This window comes from Galeopterus variegatus, unplaced genomic scaffold (genome assembly GCF_000696425.1).
Source record: "Galeopterus variegatus unplaced genomic scaffold, G_variegatus-3.0.2 Scaffold67, whole genome shotgun sequence".
NCBI lineage: Eukaryota > Metazoa > Chordata > Mammalia > Dermoptera > Cynocephalidae > Galeopterus > Galeopterus variegatus.
In genome coordinates, this window is record NW_007726178.1 from 158,353 (window position 1) to 178,555 (window position 20,203).

Here is a 20,203-nt window from a genome sequence, read left to right on the forward strand (position 1 = left end):
TAATGAAACCAAAATTATAAGGATGAGCCAGCATAAGAGAGCCTAACCCATGCCCCTTGTGCAGATCTATCTGAGTGAGGAAGATTAGACATGGGGTGTGTGTGTGTGTGTGTGTGTGTGTGTGTGTGTGTGTGTGTGTCCATCCAGAGTTTTCACTCCCATCAAGGCTGCAGTTGGAATTTGAGTGAGCACGGGCACATTGCAGTGAAAATTCTTGTTTTATTGGCTCCAGTAATGGGAGCTGCCATTAACTGAAGAGACGGTGCTTAACTACTATCAATAGGGAGATTAAAAACTGAAAAGCATAAGACTTGCCTCACACAGGACACCTGAAGGAGCCATCAAACCCAGCAGCAGTGCTAAACACCAGCTAAAACATGGCAAGGTTGCAGGCTACAGAGTGACTTCTGAGAAAACTGAGAATTAAGCTGGAAATAGAATGGTCTCTGAAATAGGGCAAAGTGTAGCAGTGCCCACGACAGTGTTCTGGGAGATTTGAAAGGGCTCATGCTGCTGCAGGAACAGGTAGCTGACATGTCTTGAGGAGGCCATCTCCTTTGCGGAGAAGAAAATAGCTCCTCTCGTTAAACCCGAGGCCCATCACCTGTGATCGACCCACAGATACCTTCTTCACAAAGACAAATTGCGGGGGGGAGTGGGAGAGGTGGTGGTTAGTGGTACCAAATTTTTATCTAATTTAGAGTAAAAGGCAGGAGAAAAAATAGGAAAGAGCCACTGAACTTCCACTTTCTGGGCTTATAATATACTGTCTGTCAGAGACCTGAAAAACACAGAAGTCTCTCTTTCAGAATTCCTGACAGATGGTCATCCCACTCAGCTTTAATACACATACATTTAATGAGAAGGAAGTAAGGGAGGAAAAGAAATCAGGTGCTCACCAATCACCGTGTGCCAGCTTGTACACTTAATTCTCATAAGAGTGTGTGAGATATAGGCATGATTATCTCTATCGTAACAGGAGAGAAGGATAGATTGAGATGTCAAGTAAGTTCCAAGGACACTCCGTAATAAGTGGTGGAGTTAGATGTGTGGGACCCCAAAGTCTGTTCTTAAAGTCCTGCCACTTAAAGCGTGGACAGTCATGGAGGGCAACAGTGGCATCTCTGGAGCTTGTTAGAAATACAGATTCCCAAGTCCCACCCAGACCAGCTGAATCAAGAATCGCCTTTTCACAAGATCTCCAGGTGATGTGTATGACATGAGAGGTCCGCAGGCTCTGGAGCTCATTGTCTCTCCACCATTCCATGCTGTGCAGTGGCTCATCTCACCGGGGCAGAGCTGTCGCTGCAGAGCTGTCGCTGCTCATGTTCTTCCTCATACCTTTACCCGACACCCTTCAAGGAGTCATCAGGTATTATTTTCTATTCCTTTTTTTTTAAATCTAAACTGAACTCTTTACATTTATACCTATTAAATTTCACCTTGCCTGTTTTGGTCTTGATTTTCAGATCCTTCTGAATCTTGATTCATTCCTTCCATACTTATAATCTACATATTTAATGGGCATACTCTGTTGTTATTCATTCAAGTATGATCTATTGATATTTTCTAAAAGCTTTAAAATTCTCTCTCTCTCTCTCTCTCTCTCTCTCTGTCTGTCTCTCTCAGTGCAGTCACACATAGAGTCCAATAGCATGGTGATATTGATTCATTTATCAACTCTTATAGGTTCTGTATTCAAAAAGCCATGCAATATCCTGAGGTATTTTCCAGGCCATATTTCTCCAACTTATCTCCATCAGGGTTTTTTGTTAAGAATCTTGCTAAATTCAAGATACTCTGTGGGACTATCGTAATAACCTTGTATCATAAAGGAAATAAGGTTAACTAAGAATGATTAATTTTTAGTCAGCCCTTGCTGTCTTCTAGTTATTATCCTTTCTTTTCATGTTCCATTCATTCATTTTCTGTTCTTAAAGAGTACCAAGTCTTATTTACCTGTTTGTGGTTCCTATAATTTTATTTTTCCTTTTTAAAAATGAGCCACTTGCCTGGCTTTCATGTTCCAGGATTTCTTCCACTGACTCTCATTTTTTAAAGATTTCTCACTCTGAGTTCTTTCAATAGAATAAACTTGGAATACTTGGAATCAGAAGATAATGATTCTAGTACCATCTATGGCTTTGAGTGACAATCACTTCATCTATTCTATGAAATAGAAGTATTCTTTTGAATAAGAGATGATATGTAGAAAAGTATTATTTAAACTGTAAAGCATGTGTGGTATTATTGATGGTATTAAAACAACTTTGGACTATAATTAGGGTAACATTTAGTGCTTAAATTTCTCTTACTTTAATTTCCTCTGTCCTGGTTCTGATACTACTTTGAGTCCCCATGCCAAATTCTTTCCAAGGGCCAATGAAGTGATACTATTTATATTACTAAGACTTTTCCCTTAGACCAAAGATTGGCACACTATGACAAGTGGGCAAGACTAGCCCACCACCTGTTTTTGTAAATAAAGTTTTATTGGAACAGCCAAGCTCATTCATTTGCATATTGCCTTTGACTGATTTTTTGCTACAACAGCAGCATTGAGTAGTTGTTACAGAGACTATATAGCCCACAAAGTCAAAAATATTTACTATCTGGTGTTTTCCAGAAAAAAAGTTTGCTGAGTCCTACCTTAAACTACGAGCTTTAGAAAAAAGGACCTTGTGAATACTGTATAATTTTCTGTATACAATTACTAATCTCACTCTGCCTATTTAGGTAGTAAATAAATTCAGTTTATAATTCCTTTAACAGGATTTTAAATAAAATCTTATTTGGGCCTAAATAAAATCTTATTCTGAAATAAAATGGTGCAAAATGTTTGATAAATCTGAGTCAACTAAAATATTTAGCTAGAAAACCCTGTCAATTGCAAGCCTTGTTGACTTAAAAAGCAAAGGAGGACACAATGCCTCTGTTTGATTTTTTACCCTTAGTAAGTTTCGAACATTAAACCAAACTGTGTCTTTTATGATGATTTGACTGATGCTTATGTCAAACTGAACGTCAGATTCCATCATCCAGCAAAGTAAATACCAATGGAAATAATGTAGGTTAGGCTAAATCCTTGCTTATCTCAAAATATGGCCTGAATTTTCTTTTAAAGTAATTTTTCAAGCCCAATGTGTTTTCATAACATTTGAATATTCAAAAAATTAAGTACAAAGAGAAAGTTCTCAGAAATGAAGACTCCCGAGAGTCAAAGTTTGAAGACACATTGTTTTCTGGGCCTTCTTTAGTAAAGAATTTTAGCACAGAGTACATGTTATTCTGTACGACAGTCTGTTAATTGTTTCCAAGAGAATAATAACAAACTGTCCTTGAAAAGAATGGCTGGCAATGGAATCAGCTCTAGAGACTTTAAGATAGTATTTGCCAAGAAACAAGGTCAGTCTGATGCTATGTCAAACACATCTTTTATTAACCTGCATAAGTAAAATATACCTAATAAATTATGAAGTGTATGGCAGCTGAGATGCCTGACCACTGTTTTTAAATGTTCTCATTAACATCTCATGTCTGTAATAAATGATTTAAATTTTGTGTTTCTCTGAAAGGGTATTGTAAATTACCTACAAGAAATACCTCAAGATTTCATGGAAGAGAACAGCTATGAAATTCTTTTATAAAGTCGTGATCTAGCATGGGTACTCAAACTACTGACTAAATCATGGACCAAAGCCTTCTATAGAATACATGACTCTTCCAAAGTGGTTACAGCTATACTTCATGGCATCTGGAATTGACCTAAAAATCAATAAATATGTTTTAGTAAACTAACCCAAAAGACCTCAGAGTGATATTTTACAAGTCAGTGAGTATTTATACTATTTAATTCATGTTAATAGGCCATAAATAGGGGAAATTGATGGAAACTAATACCTTTTCCAAATGCTAAAACTCAATAATAATTATTTGTCCTCTTTCACCTAAACATAGCCAGGTGTTTAACAGCATTTTAAAAATGCCTCAATGCCACATGTGAAAAGTGTGTAACATTTAATAGATGTGTAAATTAAGATTGTGTCTAAAATAGTGAGAAAGAACAAAAGAAAAATTTAAATCTTAATACAGACACAAATAGTAAACGACATGGTATATCACAACTTACCTACAAAGCAGTAGACTTAGACATGTGGGTTTATCTCCCTGGAATGGCTTAAACTATCCCCTAGGCAAATGATTTTAGAATCTATCTAATCTAAATTATTCCGATGTAAACTATACGTGTATGTGTTTGACTGAGAGTTCTGACACCACAACTTGAGTCAATAGGGGATACAGGGCCGAGCCCGTGGCGCACTCGGGAGAGTGCGGCGCTGGGTGTGCTGCAGCGCTCCCGCCACCGGTTCGGATCCTATATAGGGATGACCGGTGCGCTCACAGCACTCACTGGCTGAGCATGGTGCGGCCGGTCTCAAAAAGGACAAAATAAAAATAGGGGATACAATCTCAGAACTGAGGAAGTGTGATTAATCCAAAAAATGTGATCCATGCAAGGTTTATGCTGTACCAAATAAGTAAAGGAGTGAAAATCAATTAGTAAAATTATGTGAAACCAATTTGCATATGTTAAAACCCCTGTCTCGTGTCCCTTGTCACATATTCCCTGTTACAACAACTTTCATTTTCCTTCAATAAGTTTATTAAATGTGTTTAAGTACATAGACTATGTAGTTTCAGAAATAAGAGGTCAGAACTACTCTTTGGTCTCTATATCCGTCAGTGTTCTCCAGAGAAATAGAACCGGTAGGATTTGGCTCACACCAGTTATGGGGGCTGGCGGGTCTGCAATCTAAAAGGCAGGCCAGCAGGCTGGAAATGCTTGGGAAGGAGCTGATGCTTCAGTCTTGAAGAAGAATTTCTTCTTCCTCAGGGAAACTTCAGTTTTGTTTTCAAGGCCTTTCAACCAATTGGATGAGGCCCACACAGATTATCAAAAATGATCTGCTTCACTTAAGGTCAACTGATTGTACATGTTAACCACTTCTACAAAATGCCTCCACAGCAACACTGACACAAGGATACTTCAAAAGTTCATCAAAAAATAAAATTAAGAGATAATATGAATCTTTCCATAAACTTTTTGAAATACCCTAGTATTGGTGTTTAATTGAGGAACTGGGTGCTATAGTCTAGCCAAGTTGACACATCAAACTAACCATCACAGTCTCCTTACAAAAATAAAAATCTGCTACATCTATGTTTGAGTAGTAATCTCTTCTTTGACTTGTACTACTTAAGAGAACTTATAAAAACCATATAGATCCAGATATACACAACACAAAGTAAGAGTTTACACAATTATTGAAACAGTTGAATTATAAGCTTTTGCTTACATGAATTTGTAGGGCAGACAACCTCAGTTCACTAGACTCTTGAGTACCTCGTTCTCAAACCTGGTCTGGAGGAACAGCAATGCCATGAAATTACCTGCTAATTAATGGTGCTCTGGATCAGGGTGGGGAATACCAAAAAATCCTAGAATGTAAGTTTGGTGGTGGTGGTGATTTTTCCATAATTCCCCATCACTGCCCCACTCCCCAAGATAACCATCTCACATCCTACTTTGCTGAGATAATGAATTGAGTTTCCTCATAAATCAAGGTAAAGGTAAAATTTTATTATTCTTCCTACTGCCCTTTTGTTTTCCCTTCTAGAATCAGATAAAAGGTGTTCTTTCTCCATTCTGAAACTAAACTTCTAAAACTTCAAATTCACATGCTCTGCTCTTGGATCATACCCTCCTAACCCAACATCTTAAATTTCTCTTGCCCGCTTCCTCTTCCTCTTCTCTCTCCTGTCTGCCTGCTGCTTTTACTTTTCTACTCATTTCCTGCTTTCTCTACCAGGCTTCTTAGTTGTAGTGGACAGACAGCCACCACGTTCATTTTCTCACAACTCTTTCCCTCTCCAACTTCTCTCTACCCTCATAGCCTACTGAAACTAAACTTGGCAATGTCCCTGGGATACGCCCACTTGGTGAAATCAATGGCCACTTCTCTTCCCTCAGAGTTCCCTCCCCTGCTAACATCATTTCCCAAAACTTGCTGCACTGCTGGACAGCTCTTCTTTGTTTTCTCTGTTGTTGTTGTTTTTATTATTGAAACATACTGATTGTACATATTTATAGAGTACAGCATTCTATTTCAATACGTGTATACAATGTGTGATGATCTTTTCATGTGTCATTTTGCAATGATGAATTAACATATTCATCATTGCAAAACTTAACCGTTTCTTTGTGACATACACATTTGATCTCCTCTCTTCTAGTCATAATAATATGCAGTAAATCAGTTAATTATAGATTCCTGGTCAACAGTACCAAAAATAGACCTTATTTTTCCTACCTAGCTGTAATTTTGTGTCCACTGACCAGCCTCTCACTATCCCTTCCCTCCTCTTTCCCATGTCTATTAACCACTGTTATTCTCTCTCATTTTAATAGTTCAACTTTCTATTTGTTTTGTTTTCGTTTCTTTTGTTTTCTTCTCTTTTTTAGCTCCTGCATATGAGTGAGAACATGTGATATTTCTCTTTCTGTGTCTGTCTTGTTTCACTTAACATAATTTTCTCCAAGCTCATCCATGTTGCTTCAAATGGCAGAATTTGATTCTGTTTAATGGCTGAGTTCCATTGTGCTTATGTACCACATTTTCTTTATCCAATCACCTTTCAATGGACATTTAGGGTTGGTTCCATATCTTGGCTATTGTGAACAGTGCTGCTATAATCACGGGAGTGCAGGTGTCCCTTTGACATGATGATTTCCATGCCTTTGAGTATATACCCAGTAGTGGGATTGTTGAGTCATATGGTAGTTCTATCTACAGTTGTTTGAGAAACTTCCATACTGTTTTCCATATGGTTGTACTAATTTACAGTCCTACCAACAATGCATAAGTGTTCATTTTTCTCCAATTCCTCACCAGCGTTTGTATTTTCTGTCTTTTTGATAATAGCCAGTCTTACTGGGGTAAGATGGTATCTCAATGTAGTTTTGATTTGGACATCTCTTCTTTGGATAGCTCATACTTTCCTAAAATGTTGCATGGTCACTAATGTTTGCATTCAATAAATGTTCATGAGCCCTTACTCTGTGTCATTGTGGTACTGGATACCCCCTAGATAAATGAGAAATAAGGACACATGTTTTCTACATTACTCCAAAGAGAAGAGGTAAATAGTTTGGTTTGGTTTGGTTTGGCATTCTTGTGAACACTAGTTATTTTTAATATTTCACTAAAATACTGAATGGAAATTATGCATTTAATCATAATAAATATTTGCTAGTTTTTCTTTGCTAGATCATAGTTCACAGTATGTTAAGGTCATAGACTATATCTTCCTCATCTTTGTATCTGCTGGGCCTCTCCCAGAATACATGGTAGAGACCCCATAAATATTTATTGAATGGATATAAAACATTAAAATTATTTTATTATGACTAAAAATGCATCAACCTAATGTGGATTATACTGGTTTATTCATCCTGATTAGAAATTTTGGTAGTTAAATGAATAAAAATAAAAGAACTAATTAATTACTACTTAATAAATAAAGTTGAGATTGGAAAATCATTTTGAACATGGAATCCATGGAGAAATAACAAAAGAAGTCTGGGAGTGAAAGCTTATCATCTACACTGATGACTCCAAAATCCATATCTCTAGCCCCTTACTTCTATATTTTTGCAAATCTTCCACTAGAATTTACCAAGTACATATCATAATTTACCTTCTTCTCCCCTAGCATGAATTTTCATGCACATCAATGAGATGATCATCCTTACAGATAACCAGGCTAACATTTTAAATATTTCTTTAGCTTATAAGATATTGAAAATGAGGATTTTATTGCATACATAGAACATACAAGATATGTCATAACTACATTATTCTTTTGTGTGTATTGATTCAATTGGCTGTTAATCAACCACAGTCGGTAAACCAATTGTTAAAAATAGTGTTAGTGCATCTTTCCTGATTTTAAAATAATTAAAGTCTATAAGAAAATAAGAAATTTGGGGGCCTAACAAAGATAAATATTCAAGTGAAATAGATACTGAAGTTTATTTTAGTGTTCCTTTGCAAAAAAAAAAAAATCTTTCTCTTAGCTCTAATCTTTCTCCACAAAGCAAGCAGATTCATTGTCAGATTTAAAATGATAATTGCATGTTTAGTAGGTGAATAAATTTAAAAACCTGCAGTCAAACCCAAAGGGAAAAATGAAACTAAGAAAAAAAATTAGGTAAAGACATTTGACGGCAGGGAATATTTGCTATCCGTTCAGAGCTAAGTCTGAATTTTAATTAATATTTTTTTCAATATCCTGTCTCAAGTATTTTATGTTAAAGAAATTATTGAAAGATTGACTAGCAGACTTTTGATGTAGCAATAAATATTTATGATCTGCTGATGGTATTTTTATATTATTCATTGGCTAAGTCCTCAGCTCTCTTCCTTCCTTAAACCAGTAATTAGGGATATAAAATATGATTTTATGCTTCCTTTGTCAGTTTCATGAGTGGAATTCAAAATGGAAATGGGTAACAATCGCATGTGCTCAACAATTGTTGATTACTGTTTATGTAGAAAAGTTAGCCTGTGTAACTGAAACAGAAAATATAGTACCAAAAAAAGATAGTATATATCTGTTTCATGTAGTCTAGACCAAAGGAAACTGATTCTTTACAGTTAGCTAATGTACTAATTGACCCTTCAATGTTTGGGTCCATTAAAATCATTAAGATTATTCACCCTCATATCAGTTTGGCATTTTGTTTTTTATTTTTGTTCTGATTTTCTTGTGTTAGCACTTCAGCGGGCTGACTAGCCCGTTGAAATATAGAGAATCCTGCCACTGGGTGATTTCTTTATGTGGGCTACAATGTGTGAATAAAAACAAGACTGTTATGTCATGATAAAATATCATGTATGTGTACATTATGCCAACATATCTATTCATTTCAGTTCACGTGAAATTAAGTAAACAAAATTCAAACTGATGATTAACACTGGTCTAATTCTTAAGAAATGCCAAATAAATTGATGAAATGAATCTTGAAATTTTATAAATTTATATAACCAAACATTTATGTAGTTGGAAGATAAACCTGAAAGTATCCTAAACACACTAGAGATATAGCAGCTGGTTCACTTTGTAATTGTGGAACTTGGCTCCTCTAAGCTATGGTTGCTTCTTTTATAAAATGGGAGCAGTATATTCTTCATCAGGTTACTTCAAAGATTAAAAGGAGATTATGTCTCTAAAGTGCTTGACAACTTCTGGCCTACAGTTATCATTCTTAGCATATAATAGTAACTGTTATTATTATTAGCCAATTTAGTCATTTCTCCTTGATCTCCAACAATGTATTTATTCAGTAGAAAGGATTTAATGGATTGTTTTGTATTATCCAGATAAAAAAAAAAAACTCAAGAGACTGTTTAAAACTTTCACTTTTCAATTGATTAATCTGCCACCATATGGTTATGATTCTTGCATTTTACTATGATTTGCAGGAACTCAATATGAAATAAATTGCTCGTGCTACAGTTATAAAAATAATAAATTTAGGTTTAAAAAACAAGAAATTTTCATTGTTTCTGGCTGTTGTTAACCATGTTTTTCTGGGGTATAAAATGTATTGTAACACATAAATGAGCAAATTAACATATAAACTTGCGGATCTACTGATGTTTAAATTCACACAGATATATGTTCAATAGTGTCAGCTAGAGTGAGAGAGAAACTTAAAATCTTCAATGATGATTCTCTGCAAACTTATTCCAGTCAGCTTCAGTAGTGTATAATAATTGTAACATTGGGAACAGCAGGGGACTAGATTGTTTTTCTCTGCACCATTTGTCTGTTGTGTCTGAGAATAAAATAATCTTCCATTGTCTGCAGTGAAATTGCTTCATATTTTCCTGAAACTCCTAGACTAATGACATTATTCATCTGCATAATAATCTGTGCGCAGTGTCTAACACAGAGAGTGTAGTGGTGAGATATACAACCTGTGGAGGAAGTCCTAAGATGTCTGACGTTATCAGATACTGTATTGCTTTCTCTTTCTCGCCACATAAATTAGAGAGATGATAACTATCTTTCTCTGGATTCCAAAATTTTAGTGCAGCCAAGACAAATTTTTTTCTTCTCTTTTGCCATGTGTTTGAGGGATTTTTAATTGGCGATCCTTGGTGTATATGGCCCAATGAGCAGGCTGACTCCTGGATTCTTGCATAAAATATTGTTCTTTCAGAAACTGAAATTGGAAATTAAAGGGTCCAAGTTTGAACAATCAAAGTCTGTCAGTGAAGATTCATATCTGCCTAGTCTGTTTCTCTCTTAACAAGTTAGAAGGGCTCTCTCGTCAATCCTTGGACCCATGTGCATGCAATATACAATCACATTTCCAGCATGGCACATTTGTTCTGTAGGCCAGCCATTTTATGAAGCTCAGCTACTTAATGCTGCACCAGTTCTGAAATCCATATGGGAGAAATATTCTGGCAGCCCTCATTTCAGCAAGGCAGCAGGAGCCCTGTAATTTCTCACAAACAGAGAGAGTGAAGGAGTAGATCAACATAATGGAACATGGTGCACAACCAGTTAAGGAGTGTTGACTGGCTTGCAATGGAAGAAGTAATCAGAACTCATTTCAGAAATGCACACGCAGAGTGTTAGAGACCTAGCAGCTAGAGCTTCTCTGACCGAGCAGATCCACCGATAGACATCTATTCCCTCCACCCCCAGTCTGGGCACTCAAGACCAGCACCCAGCTCACCCTGGAGCAATAGCACCTCTTTTCAAAAGCAATTCAAGTGAACAACTTCACAGAATGGTATCTGGAGCCTTGAAATAGGGTTCCCCTCCTTCTGCATTGATTTCACAGTATCAAAAACTAAAGTCTACTTTTCTCTGATGGAAAACACTGCTCTACTTGTCTTAAAAGGGTCTGTAGCTCAGGTAGGGCGCACATGCGCACACACACAAAATTACAAGAACTTCAACCCTTTGACTGGAGGCAACAGTCTGAAATGAAATGGATGCGTCAATCCTGTTTATCTTTCTCACTTTCTTCTTGTTCATCATTTTTCTTGCTCAGTCAGAACCGCAGGCAATCAACAGTTGCAGGTAGAGGAGAATGAGTTCTTGGAAAGCATGTCCCGAGACGGTTCCCAGCTCCACCTAGCCAGCTGTCCCCATCATTCCAGGGGATGTTTTACAGCCACTTGATACACTGTGTTGGAATAAAGTCAGTCGCTAGGGTGATAGGTCATGCCACATTGGCCCCTAGGAGCCATTTTTGTAGAAAAGAATCATGCCTATTAAGAAACACACAGTTACTGCTGTTTGAAAATAAGCCTGCACATTGCTTAATGTCCAGGTAAAATGATGACTCGTTTTTACAGGATATTTCAGGAACTAGAGTATTTTTTAAGGGAGGGGGTTCTGTGTTGTGCAGCCCCCAAGTATGTCCATAATACAGAAGAAAACACAGGGAAACTGTACAACACACTTTTTTCTTGCTCTCATAAACTTTCAAGGTGTTAATATATTTTCTTAAATAGATTTTGTTTTTATTTTCTTCTATTAACCTATTTTCAATTTATATGATCCCTTTGATAACATATTTATCATGTTTTATTTAAAATTCATTATGTTCTTTTAAACAAATGACAGATTCACTGACCATTTTGTGCTATTGAATTCCTAAAGTGAGCAAGTTATTTAGAAAGCCTCTGTTCTTTGGAGCTTTGCAAGCTTTTGTGCTTTGTGTGCTTTGTGCTGTGTGGTGTGTGTGTGTGGCTTTACTTATAGTTTTTATCTGAAGTATTGTTTCATCTTTGCCAGATCAGCAAATAATCAGTGCCTTTAGATTCTCTTAGAATGTATCTTCTTTCTTCCTTTCAACAAAGTAAAATGCAAGTATTTAAATATATCTTACCACTCAATGCCAAACACAAATGAAATGTAAATAGATCATTGGACTAATTCACATCTGCCAGGGAATAATTGCTGGATGTGTGCTGATTAAGCATAATTTTCTTTTTAACCAAGATTTTAATTAGGCATCTGCAACGGGTCACACAGATGAAATTATGAAAAATGATTAAGAAGTCTTTCATTCTTTTAAGAAATAAGTGGCTACTCCATCAAATCCTTTTGCCTATAGTGTGTTGCAGTCACTGGCTGCTTTTGTAGAAAGTCAGAAAACCTTGGGTAGAGCCCCTAAAGGTTTCACTTACCTGTTTTAACGCACCACTGAAATCTCCCAGTGCCTCGTGTGAGTGCAGTAGGAAAGCGTTCTGCATTCTCATCAGATGTACAAACTCTTAAAGCTGTACCTGAGAAATGATCTTTTCTGACTTCTACATTTTACATGAAAAAAACTAGACCAGGAAAAGTTAAACTGCTTGTCCAACATCACACAACTGTTGAAATGTTTATACTAGAGCTTATGTTTCGTGGTGGTGACAGAGTTCTGTGGGCTACAGTGCCCTGTCACCTCCCCCCTGAGCATTCTCCAACTGTTCTAAACAGCACATTTGGAGGACGGCAGAAAATGTGCCTAGCTGCTGCAATAAGTTCCCCTGTTGGCAATTATCTACTTCCCTGCCTCTCTCCATTGACTTAGCTAATCAGAACACCACAGTTCATCTCTCAATTTTCACACTTAGGAATTAAAGATATTTTACCTAGAATTCTGACTGATAATGATTTGATGAACACGAAAGAGTTCTCAAGTCAAAATATGTCCTGGACTGTTTGAAATTCTTAACATTGGTACTGAAGTCTTGAACTCCATTCCTGAGTCTGACCTTATTAGCAGTGTGACTTTAGAGAAGTTAACTTAACCCCTCCTAGGTTCAGTTTTCCCACATATAAAGTACAGATAGCAATGGCTATCACATATGGACTTTGTAAGGATTACGTAGGATGGACTTTGTAAATGCCAGACAAATGTTAGTATATTAAAATGGTAGTGACTGTGGTCAGACATTCCAGGTGCTTAAATGGATTAAATGGATTGAAGAATTATGCTGTCAGGAAGAGTGACACATAGGAAGAACACTTAGCCATAGAAGGTGGTCAGAAAAGTGGTCAAAAGGTGAAGCTGGCCTCAAAGGGTGACTAGGAGTTTGTTAGTAGGGACAAAGCAAGAGGACAGGCAGGAACAAGAACACAGAATCTGGAAAGAAAATAGCATGTGTGGGGGAATGGCCTGAAGCTTGGGCCAACTGAAGCACAGAGGAGGTTGGGAAGAGGCAAGAGATGGTGAAATGTGGACTGAGAGCTCAACTAGAGCACTAGAGTTTGCACTTGACTCTCTCTATGAGCAAACACTGAAGGACATTAAGTAGAAGGGACATCAGAGTGCATAGTGAGGAAGATAATTGACAGGGAAGCAGCTTTGCAACAACTGCACTACTACCCTTGATGTACAGAACAAGGGATTCACACCCACCTGGTTCCTGAGCCATTCCTGACCAGAAGAGATTTATTAGCAATGTCCCATCTACTCCAAGAGGTCAATATAGGGTGAGACTAGGGAACCCCATGATCCTACAATCTCACTTAGTCATGCCATGTGCTGGGCTTTCCTTTCCTCCTTTTCTAGTCTTTCCCGCGGTGACATCAGAAGCCCAGCTAAAGGGCTATTGCAGAAGTCTTGTAACAGATGCTAAGGATCTGTTCTCAGGTGGTGGTAGTAGGAAAAGAAAGAAAGAAACCAACTGAAGAACAATCTAAGAGCTAGAAACCAAGGGCCTTTGTCTTAAAATTTCAGAGTGAAGAAAACACCTTAGAGATCATCTGGTCCAATTCTCTCTTTTTATAACATGATGCCTGGCTCATAGTAGCCACTGAATATATGTAAATCTTTGCTGAATAAATTAATGAGTAAATGAAAAATAAGACCCAGAAATGTGTTGACACTACTAGTTATTGGTGTTTGTGGATAGATAAGAACATAAACCTCTTAACTTCTAAATCAGTGCTCTCTCCATTAAGCCACATTCGGTCTCATGACGTGTAGAAAACTATTAAGACAGTGTCTGCACCTTATTTTAGTGCTGCAGCTTGATTCACTTCATTTTTATTTGCAATGTCATTTATAATGTAGCACATAAGAATTAATAAATTAAAATTCTTCTGATGAAGGAATTTTATCCTGCCTCATATCTTTTATAACTTATTTATTTTTGCATTTCTACCTAATTCAATGGGTGTGTGCAATAATGCTATTTGCAAAACAGATGTTTGAAGTCTATAGAACCATAATGAGGTCCAGAATCGCTAAGGTGGAGTTCTCCTTCAATTGATGGCTGTTTTTATTACTTTTACTCCAAAGAAATTTTAGAAACTGCTTCAAATTGTTCTAATAGAATGATGCTTCTGTCTTTATGAGAACAGAAATAGAGGAAACAGTTGATTTTTAGCAAGAAAAAAAATAGATTTAAGTATAAGGAAAAACTTTGGGGCAATAAGAGACATAGAACACTGTAACAGTCATCAAGGAACTGGAGAAAATAAGACATGAACCTGTTTTTTTCCATGGGCGTTTACCCCCTGATCTTTTCCCCTTTGTGACACAGCTGAGAACATGCCAAGACCGCACTGTGGATGATCTAAGTTCCACCCACCGCCACCACCACACAGTGCAGACAAGCTTCTGTCCCTCTGAGCCCTCCACCCTTACCACACTGTATTTATATCCCACAAGGGAATGAGAATCCAAGGATCTTTTATGAGGCACTAGGCTTTTGTGCTGGGAAACAGTGTATTCAGTTACAAGGATGAAAATAACTGTTCTCTAAAATTCTTCTGAGAGAATTGCCAAATAATTTAATAAAATTCAAAGGCTTTTTTAATTTGAAATTCCATCTATTTATTCTTTCTCATCATTAGGACTTTTTTTTTTTTCCCTTTTTGTCTTTTTTCATGACTGGCAATGGATCGCAACCCTCAGTGTTGCGCCCGTACCGGACCGGGACCGGCAACGGGATCGCAACCATCAGTGTTGCACCCACACCTCGCTCAGCCAGTGAGCGGCCGGTCTGTATGTGGGATCCGAACTCTCGGCGGGAGCGCCACTGTGCTCCCAAGCGGCGCACTGTAGCAGTGCGCCACCGGGCCGGCCCAGGACTTTTTACTTTCCAATCTTTATCAGCCATTTGTTACAATTTTTAATTTACGTGTTTATATATATCAAACATTATGACAGTGCTTCACCATAACAGAACATTTTCACAGACATTATCTCTTTCATATAAAGTAGGCAAGAGGAAACTGATGTATTTGTGGTTGTTGGGGGAGTAGATTGAAAATTGATATACAATATTATAATAAAATTGCATATTATGATAAAATTATATATTATTAAAACAAACATAAGCCTCAGAAAATAAAGCTCAATCAAATCTTATTAGCCGAGAGGAAACTCAAAAAATACTGATTTTTAAATGTAGAGTGCGTGTAATTGGTAGGAGGGGAATAGTCAGTGAGTTTTTTTTTTTTTTTCTTTTATCAAAAAAAAATTGGTATAGCTTAGCAAAAACAGAAGTTATAAACACTAAACTGGAAGCAGTAAATTTAGCTATGAAATCTTTTTTGGTCTTCCTCTGACTAAATCTTTCATCCTTTGTTCAGTGATAATCTATCCTGAATACCTAAAGAATTCTCAACATAGTAATAACACTCTGTACATACTGTGGAGAAAAGGTGGGACAGGTAGAACTCCCACAAAGAAATAAAGTCTGAGACAAATTTGCAAGTCACAAACATGAAAAAGGAGGAATTTGAGCAGGAATAATGGAAGATATCTTTGAAGAAGTGAGGAAAGAAAGGAATTAGTTGAGATGAAGTTTTGCATAGAAAGGAATTGCATGGAGGGTAGAGGAGTAGCGGAATTTGCCTAGAAGGCAAGTAGCAAGTTGCAAGGTGTGACCAGGAGATACCAGCTTCACAAGAATGGTAACTTCCTGAGTGGTGAAGGCAAAAGTTAGAAAGACTGTTGGTAAAGAGTGTTAAACAGTAATTGCAGCGACTGATTAGTTTAAAGTTAAGAACTTAATAGAGTAGACCGTAAGATGAGATCTGAATGAGAAGTAAATTCTTCCAGTCTGGTCCAAGGTGGTGGTCAGGAAGGCAGGCAGCAGGTGGGAGCGAGAGATTCTGAAAGGGCAGATCCTGCAGGCCACCGTGAGGCAAAGGATGTGGGAGCAGAGGAGAGAGGTATACAAATAATTCCAACGTAAACAATGTTTTATGGAGAGTGCCCTAGTTTGTCCAAAAGGATGAGGTATCCATGAGATAGCCAATGCTGTATTCTGATTTCCATGACTAAGAAAGAAAGTATCTTAGAACATTTTCTCATGCAGGACAACTGTTTTAAACCTCCTGCTCATCAACCTCCGTTCTCACTCACCTGCAATTTGAAATCCCATAATTGGGAATCAGATCATTGTGAGACCAGACCTATAGGAACACCAAGCTCTGATGAGTGCTTGATTGTGTTTGTTCCCAATCTGACCAATAAGCCTGAGGTATCTAGCCTTAAAACCATCTGGCCTAAATATGGCCAAAAGTGAATGACCATACAGGAAATAATGTAAGCTTTCAGGCAATATGGTAATGAAAATATGTGCCTAGCTTTCAAAAGAAATGTACCATCTTATTTTTATAGAGAACCTTTCTTTGGTAAAATTCGAAGTATTTTCACAAGCATGATCTCATTCTCACTATAGCCCTGCAAAAGAGGAAATGGAGAAAATATTTTAATTTTCGTTTTATAATAGAAAAAATCGAGAGATGGAGAGATCAAGTGACTCTTCTCCAATTCTCCCTCTTAAGTAGTCCAGTGGTTTGGAGCTTGAGCCAGTTTTCCTAATGACGTCCCTTTCTGTGCTCTTAAATCCAGTCTCTCACAGGACTTGGCATGGCACTATCAGATGACATATACCAGGTGGCTCATATTTTTATTTTGCAACATGTAGATGACATTCATAGAGCATAGACTATAAATATCCTACCCAGTCAGTTCTATCTGAACAAGCAAATGTTTGCTTGCTTCTCCATCTACAACAGTTTTTGGCATAACACATTATCTAGGCATCCACATATTTTTTAAAGTGGGCAGTTGAGTACTACCAAGTTGTTAGTTTTATCCTGTGATAACTGACCACTCATCTTGTACATTCAGAAATCTTCTGTGTATCTTCATAAAGATATAGTTGCAGGATTCTTTATCACTTGCTTGCTTGATGTCTTGAAAAATTTCTCTGAGTGGAAAATATACATAAGTTTTAAAAGGCAGTCTTACTAAGAACCACAAATAGTTCTTGTTCTGTTTCTAAATAGCTAGATCACATTAAAACTCAAAAATAGATAACATTAATCACTATAATTCAAATAACTACTCTTTAGACCTGGCAGGGAACCTTGAGAGCTTGGAACGTTACCCTCAGTTCTTTTTTTGCATGAAATGCTGGCAGAGCGGAGGGAAGGATGAAGCCTGCTTGGGCCTGAGGGATGTGTTAGCAATTAAAGTCGGGGAGAGCCTTAGAGGAAAGTGGCATGTGTTACCTTCCTGCCTTTCACTTGCCCTCTCAGAAATGCATCATTTCCATAATCATACTCGAGTCATCCTTGCCTATGACTACAGTGGGAATATCTTGGTGGGACTGTCCTGATTTTGAAGGATTATAACCAAGGACAGATGATAATTACTGAAATAGCGATCTCCCTTTGCATAACAATTTACAGCTTACAAACTCTTTCAGCTGTATGATCTCATTTGTTATTTCCCACAGAACAGTACGTTGCTATTATTACTGTCCCTCACTACGTCTGAAGAATCTAAGTCACAGGGGATGTAAGCTAGTTTTTGGAAGTCACACAGCCAGTAAGTGATGGAGCCAGAACTCAGACCAAAGTCTTTTGACAACATATCCCCTGAGATCACTACCATGCAGCCTCCCAAACCTACAGGAAATGTTGGATCAGGAATGAAAGTGGGCATCAAAAATAGTTAATGTGTGATAATAAAAACTCATTAATAGGAAGATTGGGAAATGAGATGTACCCAAGAAGAAAGCCGACTGGCCAATAAACATAAGAAAAGATGCTAACCCTTACTAGCAATCTGGGAAATACAAATTAAAACCATGATCACACCCATCAGGTTAGCGAAAATTAAGTCTGAGAATACCAAGTATTCTGTCACATGGGGAGCAGTGAAAATTCTGATCCACTACCGATGGGAGTGTAAATTGATTTGACCTATTTTGTCAGTCATTTGTCATTATCAGACATGAAGGTGCAAATGGCCTCTGCCCAGCAATTCTAGGCCAACGTACATACCTCAGAAAACCTTTCCCATATGTGCACAAGGGCCATGGAAAGAAATTCAAATCATAGTCATCTTTCATAGCCAAAAATTTGCAAGAACCCCAGTGTCTATTAACAGAAGAATGGATAAATGCTAATAAATAGTAACGTAGTCATCCAATAGATGCTATATTACAGTGAAAACTAATGAACTAGAGGTGCAGGTATCAAAATAGATAAATATCCCAAATATATTTTGAGGGAAATTACAGAATATTAAAATGTATTCTATTTATAAAAGGTTTAAAATATGTAAAACATTTTTCAGGGATTCTTATTTAGGGATTAAATACTATTTAGAGATATTATTTTTATGGGCACCTACCTAGACATGACATAAAATATAAAGGACACGTAAATAACAAACCTCAAATGCAAGACAATGGTTACATTTGGAAAGGGCAGTAAGTGAGGGGAGAGGTACTAGCCAAGTGGGTTTCCACTAATATGAGCAATGCTCTGATCATTAAGTTGGATTATAGTACACAGGTATTTGTTATCCTTTCAACCTTTTCAATGTGTAAAATATACATAATAACTTTTAAAATAGAAAAGGCAGGAGGAGAAAAATCTAGTCTATCTGAAAGGCAGAAGGAGAAAAACACTAGTCTACCTGAGAGTGGTGCCCAAAGCATCCCTGGATGCTACAGTCTGATGAACACTCGTACTAGCGGAGGTGGGATGCCCATTCCAACTCAGTTCCGAGTCCTGGTCCACGATCCCAGGCATCACACCAGCACCCTCTCCGATGGACATAATGGAAGAGTGAAGTTCCATCTCACCAATCAAATAGTCTGTGCTATTTTCCGGAGGCGGGAAATATCTGGATCCCTCATATGTCTGGATCCCTGGATCCCTGAAAATGTCTGTTTGGCTTTTCTGTCCATATCTTTAGCACTTTCAAACAGTTCTCCAAGATTTGGAAAGAGTGAGTCTTAATCGAGTCAATGTTGTTGAGAGCACTTTACTCAGGAAAGTATTATTTATTGTTAAAGCAGAATTATTTATTTTTAAGTGCATTTAGTGGAAAAGTTATTTTATATCATACACCTAAGAAAATCCAGAAAAGTATTTAACTCTGAAAGTTCAACTCTGTTTTTCATTTTTGATGTTTACAATCTTGATGGGCAAGGAAGTCTCAGAGTGAAATCCCTAGCCATATGCATTACCCGTTTGAGAATTATCCTGATAAATTAATATCTGCAGTTACTCACTTAACAGTCTATGAAAACATGTCTTTTCATCTTCATATACTTTTCAGCATAGTCAGGCACAATCTCAATTTGCAAGTTTAATTTTGAAGTATTATGATTTGTCAAAATAAAAATACCAATCCATGATAGAACAGTTCTCCAAAAATAAAATTGTTATTCATACATAACTGAAAAGTTTTAAAACAATTATCTCAAGCAACCGTGTTTTTCTGCATTTTTAAGGAGGAAAAATTGTTTTTCTCAATATATTTTACAATGAATAATTTGCATTCAGGGCATTTCTAATATTATCATGTTAGCTTCTAAACGGTGGACCTCTACAAATCTGGGATAATGCATTGGAGAGAGAGAACAAATGCCTTTATTAAAAATGATCAACAGAAATATCAATTTACCTAAGATCAGAGGATTAGCCTATGGCTGCTTCCCATTTGAGAGCCAGGGTCTCAAATCTCCTTCATACTATTTTAACAACAATAATAAATATTAATACTGGTTCACATTTATTGAGCACTCACCATGCGTCAGGCACTGTGCCAAGCACTTTTCCTGCATTATCTAATTTCATG

The 20,203-nt window shown here is 37.1% G+C and overlaps 1 protein-coding gene across 1 annotated transcript in view; it reads left to right on the top strand.

The window, feature by feature from the left end:
- MAGI2 (membrane associated guanylate kinase, WW and PDZ domain containing 2) overlaps positions 1-20,203 on the top strand; it is a 340,007-nt gene that overhangs the window by 83,824 nt on the left and 235,980 nt on the right. The gene's annotated exons all lie outside the window — the stretch shown is intronic.